The sequence below is a fragment of the Lotus japonicus genome, chromosome 4, assembly GCF_012489685.1.
Source record: "Lotus japonicus ecotype B-129 chromosome 4, LjGifu_v1.2".
Classification (NCBI taxonomy): domain Eukaryota; kingdom Viridiplantae; phylum Streptophyta; class Magnoliopsida; order Fabales; family Fabaceae; genus Lotus; species Lotus japonicus.
The window spans coordinates 3,760,942-3,775,504 of NC_080044.1; positions in this window are offsets into that span (position 1 = coordinate 3,760,942).

The following is a 14,563-nucleotide window of genomic DNA, read 5'->3' on the forward strand; positions in this document are numbered from 1 at the left end:
AAATAAGATGCGTTCCAAACACATGGAAAGGAAAAGAACAAGTGATCAGAAGACGCATAGAGACCTTAGGACTTAGGAGACATTGAAAATGTGTAAAAAAACGTGTTTTATACGTAGAAGACATTTACAATTTCTGCTCGAAAAAAGTCAAAAAAGTTTAAGTGTCCACAGAAGCCACAAATAACAACTAGGAGATTTTGAGTATGATTATTGTGAAGCTTATTTATATTTGAGTTCAATTTAAGATTTATTTGCAATTTCTTCTTACATTAATTCTTTTCTATATTTTTAATCTTTAATCTCCTTAGTTCATTCATTCTTAACTTACTTAACTTTTGAATAATATTTTCATATCGTTCGTCATAAAATTAAATTAGATTTAGCAGTCAAACAGTTTTTATGAGAATAACTCAATAAGATTTATTTGTTCGTAAAAAATTAGAGTAAACAACAATTATATTCATGCAAATTTTACTACTACAATTGTAGTTTCTTATATTTTTGTTGGATCTTACGTGCGTGAGAGAAAATGAATTATTGATTGAGGAGAGTAAATGAATCTACCGTGTCTATAATAATTTTGAGTAGTCACTATGGAGGGGTAAGCATTCAATGAGCATGCTCTACCTCATAAGTTGGTTGAGAAAAGAGAAATCCCTATGGCAACATGTGGCAATGATCATGAGTTAACTGAAATTGAGTCTCTTGTGCTCTTTTTTTTTTTATCAGCAAAGTGAATAGATATATAGACAAATGAGGCACAAGGGGTGCCTCAACCCATGTACAAATACAAAGAAGAGAAAGAGGCAATCATAACAAGAAAAGGCTCAACATAAGGAACAGTAGCCTTCTTTCTCAAATAACACATCCAGCGAAATACCAAATAGAAAGCAACAAGGCTAAGCCTCATTTTTAGTTTAGAGCTCCTTCAAGACCAACCAAGTGGAAACATATGCTCTGTTATTGTCCAGCACGAATGGAAAGGGGCCTCGCAGCAAACTATGAATATGTCCCTACAGTCACTGAAATGATGATCTTAAAGGGATCCCAAACAGATCAATGGATTGGAAGTCCATTCATATAGAGAGTAGCAGAAATTTCTTGTTCTTCCTTTGAGCCACAGCCATGATTTATATTGTATTGAATCCAGAGCTAAAGAAAAGTCTGCACTCTCACCTTGAAAAATAACTCTATTTCTATAATGCCACAGGAACCAAACAGTTGACAGCCAAATTACACTCCTCCCTCCCTTCTTATCCCTACCATTGCTAGTTTCCTGGAATGACATGTAATGCAACTTCCCTTCCTCCGGCATGACAGTGGTGTTTCCCAACCAGCATAGAACTCGATTCCAAACACGCCAAGAATGAGTGCAAGTGAAAAACAAGTGTGATGTTGTTTCCTCTGATTGAGAACAGAAAGGACACAGTGTTTGGGTAGAATTTTGAAAAATACCTCTTCTTTTAAGGTTCTCCTTCGACTGGATTCGATTAATCAGAACTTTCCATGCCAGTGATATCACGTTGGAGGGTGCTTTGGCTGACCATAAATTGCGAAAGCATTTATCTGTAGGTTCAATTACATCCCCTTGTAGAAGAAGGTATGCAGATTTAACAGAGAATTTGCCCCCCTCCTCCTTTGTCCAGAGCCAATCATCTAGGATGCCCTCCGAAAGAGAATGAGAAGACACAGTTTGTAGAAGTCCGGTTACCATGTTGGTTTCCCTATCCAGAATTGATCGGCGCCAATTAAACTCCCAATGCCAAGAGCCATTTAGCCAAGCACCCATCTCCTTAATTGTATTGTGTTGCTGGTTAGAGATATTAAAAAGTCTCCCAAATTTTTCTCTCAATATGCTTGAACCCAACCAGTTTTCATTCCAAAAGTCCACCTCATTACCCTCCCCAATTTTTCGTCTAAGACCTCCTTCCATCCAATCCCCCCCCTCAGTCCCAAAGCACATCAAGTGGAGATCTTTCCACCAATTTGACGCATTCGAAGGTACCGAATTGTTGTACTTAGCCCTTAAGATCTTGCACCAAAAATTATCTTTTTCCTTCAACAATCTCCATCTCCATTTTCCTAAAAGTGCCTTATTAAAGAGACCTAAGTTTTTCACTCCTAAACCCCCTTCCTCCCTAGGTCTACACACGGTACTCCATCTTACCCAAGCTATCTTGGCTTCTCCCTCTACCGCCCCCCAAAGAAAGGATCTCATCAAATTCTCACATTTATGGACAATTCCCACCTCTCTTGTGCTCTTATTAATGCAATTTTGGCTTATAAAAAAAAAAAACTGAAATTGAGTCGCACAATGCCACATCAGTTAAGAAGTCCACATGGGATTAGTTTTTTTTTAACCCAGCATAACGGTTTATATTTAAAGGGACTAAAAACAATAACATTATTTTCTAGGACTAAAACCAACATATGCTATATTTCTAGGGACCAAAAACATATTTAAGTTTGTAAAAAAAATATTTGTCTTCTCTCTCCAATTGTGTACCACCGTGACTCAGATGCCCATCCATTACATCAGGTAGTTGTCTTTTGTTTTCTTCCTAAATGCTCATAAAGGTTTCGGTTCCAGAATTCTTACAGCGAAATATATTTATTTCATTATTGGCTTCAAGTTAATGGATTTATTTAACCAAGTGGGTTGGTGTAGTGGTTCAGCACTTTATTCTTTAAGCAAGTGGTTAACAAGTGGTTTGGGGTTCGAATTCCAACTCTTACGAATAGAAAAAACTCCTTGGCCTGCCCCCTACTGCTTAGTGCGCTGACCGTGGAGCGAGAGATTAGTCTGTGGGGATACCTTAGTCAAGACCAAAAAAAATTCATGGATTTATTTCAAAAATATTTATGTTGTTGATGGAAATATATAAAATGTGCATTTTGAAAACTTTAAATGCTAAAATTTCTAAAATTCATTTCTTTGCTAGTGCCACGCCAGTAATTATTACAATTACTTATATTTTCATACAAAATTATTTACAAGTGCCCCAACGGTAATTCAATAAAAATACAGAAATAAAATCAATATTTGAAAAATTAAATTCATCTGATAAAAATAAATTTTAAATTCTATTTCATTTTTTACTTTTTAAAATTTCAAAAGAGGATTTGAATGGTTGAAATTTGTTTTTTTTTTCTTACATAAATAATACTTCCAGTTATATTGATTTCTAGACCTTCCTCTCGATCCTCAACTCGTATGTTTCGTAAGAGCTCTTACCACTTGAGCTAACTTTTGGGGACGAAACTTGTGTTTCAATTATTTTCATATTTATGATATTTTCATTTCTTTAAATTTATTATTATAGTAATTTATATTTATTAGATGGTGATGATACAAATACAAGTAAGAATTGAAAAAAAAACATACAAGTATTTGATTAAAAAACATTTGTCTGACAATTTGAAGATTTATTTGCCACGACATAATTTGATTCTCTTTGTAATTGAGAATGAATTCATTGACGCAGCCATATACTTCTTTGATTTGAGGCTTTCATTCTTTCAGTCGTCTGTGACGGCACATCGACCAATAAAAAGAAGAAAAAAGAATCCTGCGTCAACCGGATTTTGTATATGTAGAATAACATGGGAGAGATACGCTGAAACGATGCTAAATGGGTGGCGCATATCACGTTTAGTGCTTGCTCTACACGTTGGTCATAAATCTAATTGTTTAGGATTACTTACTTGATTGAGGATGCGTTTGTTTCAAGATTTGTAAAGGAATTTCCGGGAATATAAAGGTTCAGAATGAACATTTCTGTGTTTATTATAAGATTGGAAACTATGATTCCTGGGTATCAATCATTCCCGGGAATAAAATAACTTCCACAATTCTCATGATTTCCTTCATATTGATTCCCATGAAAAAGGTTGGGAATCTTACATTCTCATGGGAAAGATGAATGTAACTTCCCACTTCTCCCACAATTTAACATTATTACCTCTATTTTTAAGTTTTTTTTTTAAATTTTTAAATTAAGAAAATTTTAAAATGTTCCCAGGAATACAAAATACTTACCAAACACATTTATAAAATTTAACCAGGAATAACATACCCGGTAATCATATTCCTAGGAATAACATTCCCGGGAATGTGATCTCAAACCTTGAAACAAACGCCCCCTGAGGATCTCCCTAAAATGAATCACTTTTAGAGTGATGCTATTTTACACCACTTACTTTAATTCGTTATCACAGATCAATACATTTTTTTAAAAAAAATATATCATTAAAAATTTATTATATATTAAATTTTTTTAAAAAAAGATGTATTAATCTGATATAGCAGGTTAAAAAAAGTTGTGTAAAAAAGTCTTTTGAAAAGAAAAGTTACTATTAATTAAGAGCAAATAATATCACATTAATTTTATTGTAAAAAAAACTTTTGTTACAAATCTAATGAACTAAAACTACATGAGTTTATTCTATGTGTTTTTCACACTTTACTTTCCAGTTTTAAAGTTGAACATCAATTGTTTTAGTGTAAGTCTTTTTTTTTAGATTGACTTTGCAACTAGCTTCACATTTTACTTTCCAACTCCTTGTTTTTTTTTTCATATAAAGGGGAGGACCAAAGCCCAAAGAAATAAAACTACACTACTCTGGGCACAAAGACCCTAACTACATCCTTTCTAACAAAAGAAAATAGAGAAGAAGGGACATTGCTGCCGTTAGAAAGCACATCTTAAGTCATATGTCTCAGACTAGCCAAATGATCAGCACAACAATTAACCTCTCAATAAATGTCGTGGATACAAATTTCACTATTTGAACTAGGGGATGGGATCCTCTCCAGTGGATTTTCCTCAAGTTTTCTCCAGTGGACATTTGTGGCGGTTTGGAACCGCCACAAAATGTTGGATGCTGCCACAAAATCTATCAATTTTTTGCAGCACCATTTTGTGGCAGCTTCAAACATTTTGTGGCGGTTCCAAACCGCCACAAAATTCCACTGGAGACAATATGAGGAAAATCTACTGGAGAGGATCTGGACCCTTGAACTAGTTAGAAGAGCAATATCCTTCACCTGATCAGCACAAGGATGATTAGATTGATGGGCACTGGACAGTAATAAGGTTGTAACGAACCTTGGGGCCCACCTCGACCAGGATCCTAGGAGGATGAAGAGAAAGGGCCAACTTTAACCCTTTTAACACTCCCCATAACTCTACTCTAAGAAACCAGTGAGAATCTTCCCAAGGCAATCTCATATGAGCCCACCTCACGCAGTCAATATTGTTGATTAACCGACCCATCAGTTATAGGGTTCCAACAGGAGGGGGCCTCCAAGCAATCAGTAGCTCTGTTTTTTAAGACAAAACAGGCCCGTCAGGAAAACTAAGGTGCAGAGTTACTTGGTTAGCCATGCTAGAAATAATAAGCAGAAAACTATAAGGAGCATTAGTGTGATTATTAAAAACCAACTTGCATTTATCCTTCCATAATTGCCAAGAAGTAATCCTAAACAAGATTGTTCAACTAAAGTGCAAGTAATTTTTCCGCAGTTTTTCTTTTTTCTAGCAATTTCTAGTACGTTTTTGTGATTTTTTATATTAAATTTTTTATTTTATTTGTTATTAATTATGTGGAATTACAATTTTAACTAAAAATTACACATGACATGCCACATAGGCGTTGACCTGTTACTAGGCAATCTCGTCGGAGCTGGGCTCTCTGTCAAGAACTACTAATATCAAAATGCATACAATCATGGGGAGATATATCACTTAAAATTTTTTAGTGGGGACAAAAATCAAAACTCGCTAAAAAGGCAAGGACTAATTTAACCATTAACCCAAAAAATAAAAAAAGTACTTATGTAAATTTTATACGGTAGGTTAGGTTTTTGGAATTATTGATTCTTGACATGGTATCAGAACCACTAGATTAGGCTAGGTTAAATTTTACTTAAATAGGTCTGACATATTTTAAAAATTCAAGGTCTGAATTGGGTCAAGGTCTAAATTTGGCATGTTATTTCTCATTGACTTTTTTGTTTTCTAAGTCAGAGCCTTATCTGTTGAAAGTCTTACATGATCTGGTTGCCTATTTAATAACACATTTTATTATATGACATTCAAGTAAACCAACAAATATATCTATAAACATATCAACAAACTTATAGCTAACGTCCTAAAATGTACAAATATAATTATAAGATCTAAGTCAAAGTAAAAATGTCATCAAACTCTTTCTATAGAGGTTTATATGCTTAAATAACAATATCATTTTACTTGTTTAAATATATAAATAAGTCAATAAGTATAAAATTTAATTTTTAAATATTATAATAAAAATCAAATGTAAAGATAATAAAATAAAATTTATATGAATTATATTTATTTAAATATCCTAGCCTGTTAGCCTTACAAGTTTTTTGAGTGGCTTATGCTTAACCTTTTTAACTAAATAAGATTTTAAAAAAGCATTCACTTTGTTTATTTATTAATTTATCCTGACCTGATCTGAGGTTCATATAGGTTAGACATATGCCTTTGTGGGCAATCTAACATACTTTCATCTCTATCACTAAGTGAACAATCTTTTTTTTTTTTTGGTCAAACTAAGTGAACAATCTAAATAAATTAAAACATATAATAGATGAGTGTACATTTCCTCCAAGATCCAACTGCTTTACTGTTCATGGTGGCTAATTTTGTTTGAATGCTTTAGCATTTGGGCTTGGGTGGACAAGTTGATGCAAGGGCCCATCTGCCGCAACAGCATTTACTCTAGCTAGGTCCCGCTTCAGAGTTTAGTGCCGCCATTCTCTTGGATTTTCTGCAGCCTTTCTTCCACGCCGCCCATGAGGTTATTTGTATGCAACATCTTGGTGGAAGATTAGCCACCCATATATTCTCATTTTATTGGAGAACCTGTAATGGTTTGGCAGAGAATCCCTACATATTTTATTTTATTAAAATCGAACTCAGACCATGTACAAAGCTCAAGTATTCTTTCCTTTATGACTTTGCATTTGCAGTACTATCTCAATTGATTTGGGAATTGATTTGGGACTTTGGGAGGAGCACCATTTGGGTATGCATTTTAATTCTACTTTTATTATTTGATATGTTTAGTTTAGCCTTCTAATTAGTGTGTTCATCATGAATCATAAGATGGACTCATCTAGTTTTGAAACACGCCAGAATTTCGCTTGTGTTTCTTGTCTCTCCTTTGCTTCCTCGTCTGACAAACTCGCATTTACCGCCAGCATATTCAGATCATTCAATTTCCTCAAGAGCCCAATCCGGGTTGAGTTCATCACTTCATCTCCCCAAATACCTCTTGTTCTAATTCTTCAAATCTGATTTCAGCAATTTTAGCTTCTCTTTAAAGATGAATGCACCCCGGCCCTGCACTTGAAGACTAGACCAAGTGTCTACCACAAATTTCCTGAACAACGGGTTTTGGAACTAGCAATTTAGGACTCTAAAAGGTTTTCGACCCTAATTCTGAACCACATCATTGAGGAGAATAGGACAGTGATTAGAGAAATTGCGAGTCAACAGCCGCTGCGTACAATTGGGCCAGCACATAATCCAGTCTTGAGAAGTAAGAGACCTATCCAATCTACTCATGGATTGACCTTTGGGCCTGAACCAAGTGAATTTATGGCCAATTAACGGAATGTCTGTGACCTCCATGTTATCAATGAAGTTGTTGAACTCCTCCATCTTGGCATCCCCCTGAAGAGTTAGAGGCAATCCGCAATCCCCTCCTCTCCTCTCCTCCACATATCTAACAACATTAAAATCATCGGCGATGCACCAAATAGTTACTGTGAACCATGTGGGGGCGCAACTCCAAGCATTCTGCCGGAGAGAGAGTCCCCACGTTGTAATGTTAATACGTCGTCACTCTCTCGAGGTGTACTTTTTTTTTTTATTCTGTTATCTTCCTACTTCGATTATCCTCTTGGGTGCTACTCTGATACTCGACACCAAGCGTGTGACTGTCTCCTAAGCGTTGACTTCCAAAATCTGAAATAATAAGCATAGCGGAACAATAAAGCGTAAGTGGTAATACTTAGGTTTGGGATAACATACTCCTACACAAATATATACATCACAACAAGTACACATCATCGCAGCGACTATATCGCAAAGTCTGCCGCCACCCAAAACATACATCACTAAGCCAAACCGCACGGCTGTCATCAGAGTCCTACTAAACTGAGCTCATCATATAAGGGTACCACAAAAATAGCTCAGCGGACATAAGAGTACATCTTCATCAGAGAACAACAAAAGACAGAACACAGGATTTCAACAGACACCATCACTAGCTCCTCCTCTAGTCGCTAGGCCCCACATCCCACCTACGGGGGCGTCCCTCTCTCCTCCTCCTCGCGTCCGTACCGGGTACCTCCTTCACATGCCCATTCTCCACGGGCATGTCAGGCTGAGGCTCCGGTGGTGGTGGTACACATGCCAAAGGAGCGGCGAAGTTCGGCATAGGTGGTAGCGGAGGCTCCTCCAAGAGCTCATGAGCTAGGAAGTGTGGGGGCATGATGAAACTGAACATCCGAGGAAAAGAAACTGGGTAACCAGGTACATGGCTATTGGGATGGCGATACCAGAACGTCGACATCCCTACATATGTACAGATACCGGTGTGAGGGTCAATATACCATCCCTCCGGCGAGGAAAAGTCCGCTAGTATCATCTCAACTGGAAGGTCCATCTCCCTCAGCTATCTCTGTGTTATCTAGAAAAATAAAGCGTAAGGGTGAGCTACAGAACGACTTAGATATAAATCATATATAATATATCAGTCAGAAGTAAGGCAAATAATTATATTCGGTTAGCAATCAATCATCATCCTGCAACCACACACAATCACAGACAAATTACATAAGTAAATATGAGTTTATGCTATGCATGCCACCGTATCAACAAACACATATCACATATGATTGCTGGGCCCATTGGCTTCTCAAAGCCTCTCTCTTCGGAACGTCACTCGGGAATATGGCGCCACCGGCCCACTCTTTACCGAGTCTGAATACCCTTTTAGCGTTTTCAAATTGCACTGCCACTCATGGTCTTACGTGCCACCTCAGGTATCTCGAGCATCCACACCGGGTGCACATCCGGGGTCTCAGGTGGAAGTTGCCGCTCGTTCCTACTCCTTATCCTACCTGCTCATGTTATGATGCATGAAAATTATTCAATCATCGTTCAACCATCTCCCCCTTATCCTGCCTGGAACCACACAAGGTTCGGTTACTCATATTTGAGTAGTTATCCTGGAGGCATTCTGAATTCGTAATCGAACCATCACCTGGAATACCTGTTATTCAGTGATCAACAACAAAAAATATAGTTTCATGCATAAACGGTTTTATTATTACTCTAAGCCATTATCACCTAATTATTTTCTAATCAATTTCTCCTAAATGCAAAATCCTTGTTTGAAAGCTAAAGATAGATCTGTTGATCACTGAATAACCATTCCATGGTTCCTGCCACATAAATGCCTCCAAGACCTATTTCCCTGTATTTCTTTTCTTGAGCCATAACCTGCACCTGTCTAATGCATCAATCAACCATACAAGTATCCAACATTCACACACAACACCTGTATTAAAGTTACAACCATATCGAATAGCAATGATAATTAACAACTAATTAAATATAATTAAACGCGATCCTCCTGCCAGAGAATCATATAATCATCATATCCTCGTAGCCTGTAAACTCCCCTTACCAAGAGGAATTGAGAGAAGTTGTTCTTGACCTGCAACATACACAATTTACAAAATTTAATCAACAATCAAGCTTTAAGTTCCAATCCAAGTTCACACTAAGTCCTTTAAGGTGTCCTCAAAGGTTAGTTATCAAGGCTTTAACATAATCAGTACTCAGTCCCTATGTCCAATGATTTATAGCCTCATTACCGGCTCACAAATTCATCCCAAATCTGTCCTAATTTATCACATGGTTTAAAATGCCAAATTAAGCTATTTTAAGTCCTTTATAAGTCATTTAAGGTCCAATCATTAAGGTCTGAACATAATAGATCAATCAACCTCCATGGTCATTGATTCTCAGTCCATATCAAGGTTTCATAAACGGGACCCAAGCTGTCCAAACCTGCACATAACCTTATTCAGCAAAAATAAGCTATTTTAACCAATTTTAAGCACTTTCAAATTTACTTAGTCTCACTAACTCAGTTCTTTTCACAATCAACCAACAACAGAAGATTTTAAAAGCATTTAGGGCTGTAATATGAAGCTACCAGAGGCTTAAAGCCCCTGGTTCGTGCTTCTCCTTCTCTTGAGGTGAAAAAGAGCAAGGGAGGTGATGAACCTGTTCACCACACCCTCTTTTCCAGGTCTGTACCCACAAGCTGCATAAAACCATAATCTAAAACCTATTTCATGATCAATACATGTCCAGTAATGCAAAGAATGATTTAGAATAAATTGATCATGAAGGTAAGGACATGCATGAGAGCAAAATTCGAATTTTATAAAAGCTCTCTGTTCATTAGGAAAGGCTTTGAATTTCGCAAAATAAACATCATATTCGGACTCAGAGCATCGAATAGAGTCAGGAGAAGGTCTTTTTACCGAATTCCAAGACGAACTCCGGCGAAGCTGGCCGAAGAAGAGGGCGGTGTGCGGCGGCCGGTGCGGCGGTGGAGCGAGCGGAGGGCAGTACTGGCTTCGTCTCCTCCTCACGAACCCAGTGGAGGTGATCTCGTTAAGTGGGTATCAAAGAGAAGAGAGAGAGGGGCAGTTGCAGGTTTGAGAAGTTTGAGAGATGGAAGGAAAAGAGTGTGTGAGAGGGGGAGAGGAACAGATTGAGTAGAGTAGGAGAGGAAGCTTCTGAATTGTGTGGAAATTTATCCACCCAACACCTCTTTATATAGAGGGCCCAAGCTTATATGTCAAGCTTTATCCCACAATAGAACTCATATCATAAAAATAGAGTGTTTGATCTTGTAGTATAAGTTTGGCCTTTAAAATTTCATGCAAGCATACCACCATGTTCAGAAATATGATGAAGAGAAGTATGGTGATGTGAGGTTGAACAGTAGGATTAGGTGCTGCATTCACGTTTCAGACCCTGAACTCTAGAACTTTTCAAATAAAAGTCCTGAAGTTCTTCCTTGTTTCAAACTTTAGTCCCTAAAGAAGTTGCTAACTCAAAAATAAGGGCTTAAGTCATAAAAATATTATAAATAAATTCTGAATATATGTAAAATTATTTCTAACTATTATTTAATTATTCCTAAGCTAGTAGGTCTCAAAGTGGGATGTTACATTCACCCCTCCTTTTAATAATTTCGTCCCCGAAATTCTCCATTAAGAGATTACCGAATAGTGAGGGGTACCGCTTCCTTGCGCTTTCTTCCAACTCCCAAGTTGCGTCTTGATTATCATCGCTCCAGACTAGCTTCACCAGTGGAACTGTTCTCTTACGAAGTTGCTTTTCTCTCCTTTCGAGTATCTTCACTGGTTGAGTTGGGTAGGTGAGATTCTCCTCAAGCTCGATGTTGTCGGGTTCGATTACATGAGAAGAGTCAGGTAGGTATTTCCTTAATTGAGATATGTGGAACACATCGTGGAGGTTTGATAATGAGGGAGGCAAGGCGATGCGATATGCTACTGCGCCAATCCTGTCAAGAATTTGATAAGGACCAAGATATTTAGGAGTCAGCTTCTTAGAGTGTATGGATCTTCCAACTCCAGTGATAGGTGTGACTCGCAAAAAGACATGATCTCCTTCCTGAAATTCAAGTGGCTTGTGACGTTTATCATAGTAGGCTTTTTGTCGATCTTGTGCAATCCTCAGCTTCTCTCTGATGCTTCTAACTTTTTCTGTCATTTCTTGAAGTAGTTCAGGCCCGAGTGTGATCTTGTCCTCACCACTAAGCCAGCACAAAGGGGTTTTACACCTCCTTCCGTATAGAGCTTCGAATGGTGCCATACCCAAACTAGAGTGATAGCTGTTGTTGTAAGAGAACTCCGCTAACGGTAGAAAATCCTCCCAAGAGCCTTTGTAGTCTAGCACACATGCTCGCAACATATCTTCCAGTGTCTGTATTGTCCTTTCAGATTGTCCGTCTGACTGAGGATGGTAAGCAGAACTCAAACTAAGTCTAGTCCCCAATGCCTCATGTAAACTTCCCCAAAATTTTGACACAAATCTGGGATCTCGATCAGAAACAATATTAGCAGGTACTCCATGTAACCTGACGATCTCCTTCACATAAATTCTTGCTAACTTCTCTAATGGAAAGGTCATGTTCACTGCTATGAAGTGTGCACTCTTGGTTAAGCGATCCACGATTACCCAAATTGCATCATGACCAGTAGTAGTCCTGGGTAGTCCTGAGACAAAGTCCATGGAAATTCCTTCCCACTTCCACTCAGGTATTGACAGAGGCTGTAAGCTTCCAGAAGGTTTCTGATGCTCCGATTTTACTTTCTGACACGTCAGACAGGACGTCACCTTCTTCATGATGTCCTTCTTCATTCCGGGCCACCAAAACATTTTCTTCAAATCTTGATACATCTTGGTGGTGCCGGGGTGTATGCTGAAATTACTCTTGTGTCCCTCTTCAAGAATCTGTTGCCTTAGCTCTCCACCTTCTGGAACGCATAATCTCCCTTGATATCTCCAAAGACCGTCAGAACCCTTGAGAAAATCAGGTTTGCTCATGCTGTCTCTCCCATGTGCTTCCTTCTGTAAATTCTCATCTCGCGCTTGCTCCTTTTTAACTTCTTCTATGAACTCATTGGTGAGAGTCAGGGTCCCAAGTCTCATTCCCTGTGGTAAAGTCTCCATGATGAAGTTCATATCTCTGAATTTTTCTATCAACTCTGTTTCTTCAATCATCAATCTTGCCGCATGTAAACTCTTTCGACTCAACGCATCAGCTACCACATTAGCTTTTCCCGGGTGGTATTGTAACTTGAAATCATAGTCTTCAAGGAATTCCACCCATCAGCGTTGTCTCATGTTGAGAGTCTTTTGATCAAGTAAGTATTTTAAGCTCTGATGGTTGCTGTATATAGTGAATCTTACACCATACATATAATGTCTCCAGATCTTCAAAGCGAAAACCACCGCTGCTAGTTCCATGTCATGAGTTGGGTAGTTTTACTCGTGAGGTCGTAGTTGCCGTGAGGCGTAGGCTACAACCTTCCGTTCCTGCATTAGCACGCACCCCAAACCAGATTTCGAGGCGTCACAGTACACATCATAGTCCTTTGAGGGATCTGGTAAGGTCAACACCGGTGCTTTAGTTAGTCGCTCCTTCAAGGTCTGGAAGCTCTGTTCACACTTCTCCGTCCAGACGAACGGGTGATCCTTCTTGGTCAGCTGAGTTAGTGGAGTAGCAATTTTAGAGAACCCTTCAATAAATCTTCGATAGTATCCAGTCAGCCCTAAGAAACTCCTTACTTCAGTGACAGTCTCCGGGACCTTCCATGAGTTCACAGCTTCTACTTTGGCAGGGTCTACAACGATTCCGTCTCCGCTCACAACATGTCCCAAAAATTGAACTTGCTCTAGCCAGAACTCACATTTTGAGAGTTTGGCATACAACTTCCGATCCTTCAAGACCTTCAATACGACCTGCAGATGTTCAACATGCTCTTCCTTGCTTTTGGAATAGATAAGTATATCGTCTATAAAGACTATTACAAACTTATCTAGGTAGGGTTGGAAGATCCTGTTCATATAATCCATGAAAATTGCAGGAGCGTTGGTCACCCCGAACGGCATCACCAAATATTCATAGTGCCCGTACCGAGTCCGGAAGGCTGTCTTTTGCACGTCGTCTGCTTTAACTCTGATTTGGTGGTAACCGGACCGCAAATCAATTTTGGAGAAGACTCTGGCTCCCTTCAATTGATCCATGAGATCATCGATTCGAGGTAAAGGGTACCTATTTTTAATAGTAACCTTATTGAGTTGACGATAGTCAACACACAAACGCATGCTTCCATCCTTCTTCTTCACAAGCAATACCGGAGCTCCCCATGGCGATACACTGGGACGGATGAACCCTTTGGACAATAACTCTTCAACTTGTTTCTTTAGTTCAGCAAGCTCCAAGGGTGACATGCGATAAGGTGCTGCAGAAATTGGTGCTGTTCCAGGAATCACATCAATAGCAAACTCCACTTCCCGTTCTGGTGGAAGTTCTGTCATATCTTCAGGAAAAACTTCTGGAAATTCTCGTACAACGGGAATGTCTTCCATGGAGGGTCGCTTGGTTCCTTCTAAAGAGAAGAGAATAAAGTATGCTGAGGGTTTCTTCTCAGGTAGAGAGGCGGTCTGCTTCTCCTTGTACTTTTGGAGGAATATGGGGACTCTTAGCTGACAATCCAACAATACATTATTGATGGAAAGCCAGTTCATGCCCAGAATAATGTCTAGACCTTCTAAAGGTAGACAGACAAGATCAGTAATGTATTCCTTGTTCTCTATCACCAAGGGACACTTCTTACATACAGAAGACATGACTGCGGATTCCTTGGTAGGAGTGGTTACTACTAAGTCATAAGGTAATTGTATTA